This window comes from Lemur catta, chromosome 19 (genome assembly GCF_020740605.2).
Source record: "Lemur catta isolate mLemCat1 chromosome 19, mLemCat1.pri, whole genome shotgun sequence".
Lineage (NCBI taxonomy): Eukaryota > Metazoa > Chordata > Mammalia > Primates > Lemuridae > Lemur > Lemur catta.
In genome coordinates, this window is record NC_059146.1 from 26896273 (window position 1) to 26902774 (window position 6502).

The 6502-nt window shown below is 45.3% G+C and overlaps 1 long non-coding RNA gene across 1 annotated transcript; it reads left to right on the forward strand.

Moving 5' to 3' along the window:
- The first annotated feature begins 1128 nt into the window (after window positions 1–1128).
- LOC123623989 lies at window positions 1129–6186 on the forward strand. Its single transcript, XR_006730048.1, has 3 exons — window positions 1129–1164; window positions 1633–1755; window positions 5949–6186. It is a non-coding gene; the product is annotated as an uncharacterized LOC123623989 (long non-coding RNA).
- Window positions 6187–6502: the final 316 nt, after the last annotated feature.

Genomic DNA, 6502 nt, shown 5'->3' on the forward strand with positions numbered 1-6502 from the left:
TGAGCCTCAGTGTCTCCATCTGGAATATGGGTGAGATTGGAGTGAAGAACCCTGAGGGGTTCTGCCTATGTCAACAGCCATGCCAAAAGCAGGACAACATGCTGGCATTTGCTCCTTCCTCAATCTCAGAAAACCGTGTTAATTGATAGTTGTAGACAGAGCGAATCAATCACAACGCTCCTTCCTGCTGAATCCAAACCGAGTCCCGTAATACAACTCAGTACAGTGCCTCAAGCACCCTCGATTTGTAGATGGGAGTTGATCAAAGGCAAAATGAAACCTATTTGTCATCTCTGGATCTAGGATTCTGGAAGGATGGGCCTCATAACAGTCTAGGCCTTCTAGAAACTGTCCAACCCAGTTCCATTTACAGAGAGGAAAACCGAGCCCAGGAGGGACAAATGGCTAAACGCAGGCTACAGAGGACCCAGTGGCAAAACTGGGGCTGGTACTTAACACTTCTTTCCCAATCTGTGTCACCAAACAGCCTTATCGAACCCGGAACTTGAGTTCCAGGACATTCCCAGGTCAAGCTCACTGGAGGTGTGATGGGGAATCCTGGGAAAGAAGGAAGGACAGTTTCTGCCACTTCCATCCTGGGAACAAGGGTCCTGGAAAAACAGCCCCTTCCCCTATATCTCTTCCTAACTCCAGCTCTTTGCTGGGACTCATTTTCTCTAGACAGGCTGAGGCCAGCGTATGACAATGTACCCAAGCCCCAGAGACAGATCGGAGTCAAAAAGGTGGGTGATGCTGCGGAGGGACCCCCTCCACCCCACTCCCCTGATTGCCTGGACCTTCCCAGCCCAGTATGGATGTTCTAGTCCCACCTCGTAGGGTGGGGGGCTGACATGATCTCTTAGGGACACTCAGTGCCAACTTAGGTCTCTCTGCATCTCCTCCCCTTGACTCCTCTGAGGATCTCAAGACCTCCACCCCCCCCCCCACCCCCCCGTGTTTCCATCACTTCTCCACGTCTTCTTGCCCTTTTACTTGACAGTGCTTACCTCTGAGGCCTCTGGGAATCAGAAGGGATGATACAGCCTCTGAGACCAAAGCCACTTCTGAGAATTTCCGGGGTGGCCCCCATCCCAAGCCCTGTGATCTCCTCACTTTATTTTTCTCTAGATGCAGCCACCAGACCTCCCAGAGCAATTCTACGAGGTATGTTGGCCCTGCTGGATTTTGCTAAGGCAGCTACGGTGGAAGTAGCATCTGAGAACTTTATATTTGACAAGCCTGAGAGACCGTCTTGTGTGAACTTCCACTGTGCACCACAGGGCCAGGGATGGGGAGAAGGTGGCCCAAGGCTTCACAGGCAGCTGGGTCAGATTCCAGGACTTGGGTTCCTGTTTTGTTCCTTCCACTTCCAGGGCTTGGAATTGCACTACAAGGAGGCAGTGCTGGCCCAGCACATTCTGGGGTGCAAAGGAGGTTGCAGAGCCAGCAGGAAAAGGAAAGTGTTCCAGGCCAGGAGCAGAGGCTGGGTCCTAACCCCACCGCTGCTTCTGATTCTCTGCGAGAACCTAAACGAATCCCTTCCTCTCTCTCGATCTGTGAAGAGTGTGAAGTTGGCACATTCCGGGCAGTCTCTGTCTGTGGGCCCCACCTGATTTCTCTGCTCACTTGCAGGTGGAGCCACCTTCAGCAATCCCTGGAGGCTGTCCCTTCATCCCCAGGAGGCCACCACCCAAACCTGCGATGCATCCGTTGGTCCCTACTATAACAAAAGGAAACAAGGAGTCAAACTATGAGGTATCTTTATGCTGCCCTGAGTCTTTGGACAGGTGCAAAGCTGCCACCAATCCGCCTGTTCCTCCCTGCAGAAGAGTCTGTAGGATGAACTATCAAGAGAATTTCCCTTGACAAATCTTTCTAATTCACTCCATCCTTTCCCATCTCATTGTTTCCTAGTTTATTTTACCCCATTCCTTTCCAGTGCATTCCATTCCATGTTTCCGTTCAATTTACTTTCACTCCACCCATTTCCTTTCTATCCCTTTAACTTTACGCCATTTCTGTCTTTCCATACACTTTACTCCAACCATTTGTTTTCCGTTCCATTTAGCTTTATTTCATTCCACTCCATTCCTCCCCATTCCCTGCCCTCCTATCCACTCCCCTGCCCTCCTTTCCATTCCATCCCACTGCACTGTGCTTGATCCCATTGCATTCCTTCCCATCTTCCCTACTTCATTCCCTTCCATCCTTTTCCACTCTTTCTATTACATGTCATTCATTTTTATTTTTTCTTTCAATTCCTTTTCATTCATTACTTCTGCATTCCATGACCTTCTCTTTTATTCCAGTCCGCGCCGTTTCCATCTCATCACTTTATTTCATTTCCATTCTTTTCCTTCCCACCCCATTTCCTTCCTGTTCTTTCCATCCACATATTTTATCCACTCCATCCATTCTGTTCCCTAACGCTCCATGCCTTTCTAGTCAACATCACTGTTTACCTTTGTTTCTGTTTGATTGGCTTTCATTTCCTTCCTCTGCATTCCATTGCTTCTCATTCATTATTTTTTTCCCTTCCTTTCTTTTTCTTTCCATTCCCTCCTTTTTTCCCTTCATTTCCTCTTCCCCATCACTTCCCCTTCCATGAAAGTATATTTCACTGTTTTCCATTCCTTTTCATTCTGTTCTATTCTTTTCTCTTTTTGTTCCTCTCAAATCCATTCCACTCTATTCCATTCCATTCTACTCCCTTCTCCTTCCCACCCTCCCCTTTAAGGCCCTTCATGGCCCTCCATTCCCCTGTCTTCGTAACTTTCAAGTCTAAACTTCCCATTTGATTTCTTATTTTCAAGTCCTTCCATTCTACTCCTTTCCATTTCATTTAAATTCTTTCAATTCCATTCCAGCCCCTTTTACCCTGGTTTCCTTTGCCTCCCCTCACACTTCATGATGTTGTGCTCCATCCATTTCTTGCCACCATTTTTGGTATTTTGGGTTCCACATCATTCCATTTCATCCCCATTTTGTTCCTTTATTTCCATTCTTTAATTTCTATAACTGCCTTTTATGATATTACTTTTCTGTCATTTTCTCTCCATTTCTTTTCTCTCATTTCCATTCCTTTCCTTTCATTAAATTCATTTCCATCCCACCCCTTTCCATATCATTCCATTCTCATCTTGTCCTTTGTCTTATTACTCTCTTTTCCTTTCCTTTTTATTCCTTTCCACTACAGTTTTCCTCTTCATTCCATTTCTTCCATTTACATTTCTTTTATACCACGCCATGTTATTTCACTCCATTCTCTGCCTTTAATTTCCATTGTATTAATTTCTATGTCATTATTTTCCGTTTCTGTCCATTCCTTTCATGCCTTTCCCATCTTTCAGTTATATTGCTAATCTCTTCATTTTCTTTCATTTTCGTTCCTTTCCAATCCTTCACTTCTTTCCTGATATACAATTCCCCCCATTTCTGCCAGGGGAGATTTGAAGCAGCTTATATACAACAGTCTAGAATGGCATGAAATTAGAAATAGGAGTTACAATCAGGAAGAATATTTTTAACAAGATCAGGAAGTCAAGATATGGGTAAAAAGTGAAACTATGTGCTAGACCTGCATGGTATCTGTCCCTCTACCTCTTATTTGTCTTTAAGCTTCCTGGTAGCAAATAAAAGAAAGAGGCATGATCAGTTACATCACTCAAAAGGAAGAAAACTACTGGTTCATCCAGGCATAAGCAGAGCTTCCCAGAGCAAATTTAGATAGCTCAGGTGACGGCTCCCTAGTTGGAAGGACTAGTGGAATTACTTTAGAGAACTCAAGCGATAACATGCATTTTGTTAGGACTAGCCAGATTACTCCAAGCCCAGGGATAGATTTTAGATTCTATATTTTGAAAAAGTCAGTGACCAATCAGAATTTATCCAGAGGAGACAGAAGAGGGAGGCCAAAACAGGGGCTCAAATCCATGTCCTATGGATAGAGTTTTGTTGGGTTTGGAAAACAGAAAGTTTAGGGACACAGAACTCAAATATTTTAGTGTCAGCAGGGCTGGCTGTGGTAGCTGGACAAATGTGTTCCCTGTTGTTTCAGAGATCAGATCAATTACCATGGAGGATAGGTTAGAGGGTGGTAGACTTTAGCTCAAATGACAGATGAAACTTTCTCAAAAAATGTGAATATCCTATATATTTTAGGGATTTTTTTTTTTTTTGAGATGGAGTCTTGCTCTGTCACCTGTGCTAGAGTGCCATGGCATCAGCCTAGCTCATAGCAACCTCAAACTCCTGGGCTCAAACAATCCTGCTGCCTCAGCCTCCTGAGTAGCTGGGATTAGAGGTGCACACCACCACACCTGGCTAATTTTTCTAATTTTAGTAGAGACAGGGTCTTGCTCTTGCTCAGGCTGGTCTCAAACTCCTGACCTCAAGCAATCCTCCCACTTTGGCCTCCCAGAGTGCTAGGATTACAGGCGTGAGCCACCACGCCCGACCAGGGATTTTTAATACTGAGAAAGATAAACCCTTTGACAGTAGTTCAGATAAAATAGAGATTAATTGAGAGAACACTGAGGAATATCGGATAACTCAATTTCAGAAATCACTGCTGGGCCTCATGGGGACTGGAATGCTCCTGGGAAGCTTTCCTTCGTATTGTGTGGTTTCTTGTTTTTGCTAAAATATGGATTTGTTCCATTCTTCTCAATCCAGATTGAATTCCTATGTAAGTCTCCTGGTCAATGCACCTCTGTAACTTCAGATCATATACAACAACATCCTCTGCTACAGTTTAAGCATTGCTAGGTTCAAATTCTCCAGACGAGAATCAGATTGGCTCAGGCCATTGTATGGACTGTGTTTAGGTCTGTCAGCTCTCCAATAAGCTTTGAACTGGTACTAACGCAGCCACTTATGTGCCTCTCTTCACCAGGGTCTGGGAGGGGGAGCCATGTTTGTTTCCTATTATGAGTAGAATAGAAGTTCTTCCAGAAACCCCTCCCAGTAAGCTTCCTCTTTTGTCTGCTGAGCCAGAATAGGGTCACATGGTACTCCTTGTTGCAAGGGAGGCTGGGAAAGTGAGGTGTTAGCCTTCCCAGCCTCTTCAGTAGAAGCAGGTGAGGGAGGAGGCATGGGGAAGAGTGTTAGGTCACCCAGCTCAGCATCTGCTACATTCTGGGAGAGGCGGTGAGAAGGAGTAAAGCCACACAAAGGGTATGGAGTGGAGCATTCCAAGTTGAGGGGCCTCAAGTGAAAAGGCCATGGGGTGTGAGTGCAGTGATCAGTTGTAGCATAATGAATTGCCACCAGCTTTGCAGCTAAAACAACACACATTTATCATCTCACAGTTTCTGTGGACCGGGAGTCCAGATACTGCTTGGATGGGTCTTCTGCAAGGCTGTAGTCAAGGTGTCAGCCACGGCTCAGGTCCCATCTGAGGCTTGACTGGGGAAGGATCCACTTCCACATTCACGTGGTTATTGGCAGCATTCAGTTCCTTGCAGGCTGTCAAAATGAGGGCCTCAGTTTCTTACTGTCAACTGGAGGCCACCCTCCATCCCTTGGCATTTGGCCTGCTCCATACGCAGCTGACAACATTGCATCTTTCTTCTTCATGACCAAGACAGAAACCACAATCTTATGTAACAGAATCACGTACCTGCAACATGCACTTTCTGTTATCTTTACCGTATTCTGTGGTTAGATGCAAGTTGCAGATCCTGCATTCACGGGGAGGGGAATTACATAAGGACATGCATGCCGGAAGATGAGGATTATGAAGAGCATCTTAGAGGCTGTCTGCCACAGTGGGGAAGAACATGGGCCATTCCAGGAACAGGGAGGTGCCAGTATGACTTACGTGCAGTGAGAAAGGAGGAAGATCTTTGGAGTTTCCAAGGATGGGAAATGAAAGTAGAATGAAAGTATCAAGTAGACCAGGAGGGCACACCCAGCAAATAGAACTCATCTTTTTCTTTGTTTAACAGGTGCTCATGGATCCAGAGCCCAACATTTACTGCATAATCTACCCCTAAGTCTAGGGGAAGCAGAGATCCTTTCTCTGGAAGTCCTAGAGAAACCGTGGTCAATTCGATGACATTTACTGTGTGCATGTTATAATCTAATCATTCTCTGTCACCTTTGTTGATTTAGTGATGTTCTAGTTCAATGGGTTGGTCAGGCTCTGGACCTTAGCTCCCACCAAATCTTAGGCTTTTGAGTCATGTTTCTTTATTTTTTATTTTATTTTATTTTATTTTATTTTATTTTATTTTATTGAGACAGAGTCTCACTCCGTTTCCCAGGCTAGAGTGCCATGGTGTCAGCCTAGCTCACAGCAACCTCAAACACCTGGGCGCAAGTGATCCTCCTGCCTCAGCCTCCCAAGTAGCTGGGACTACAGCCATGTGCCACCATGCCCAGCTAATTTTTTCTATATATATTTTTAGTTGTCCATATAATTTCTTTCTATTTTTAGTAGAGATGGGGTCTCGCTCTTGCTCAGGCTGGTCTCGAACTCCTGAGCTCAAACAACCCACCC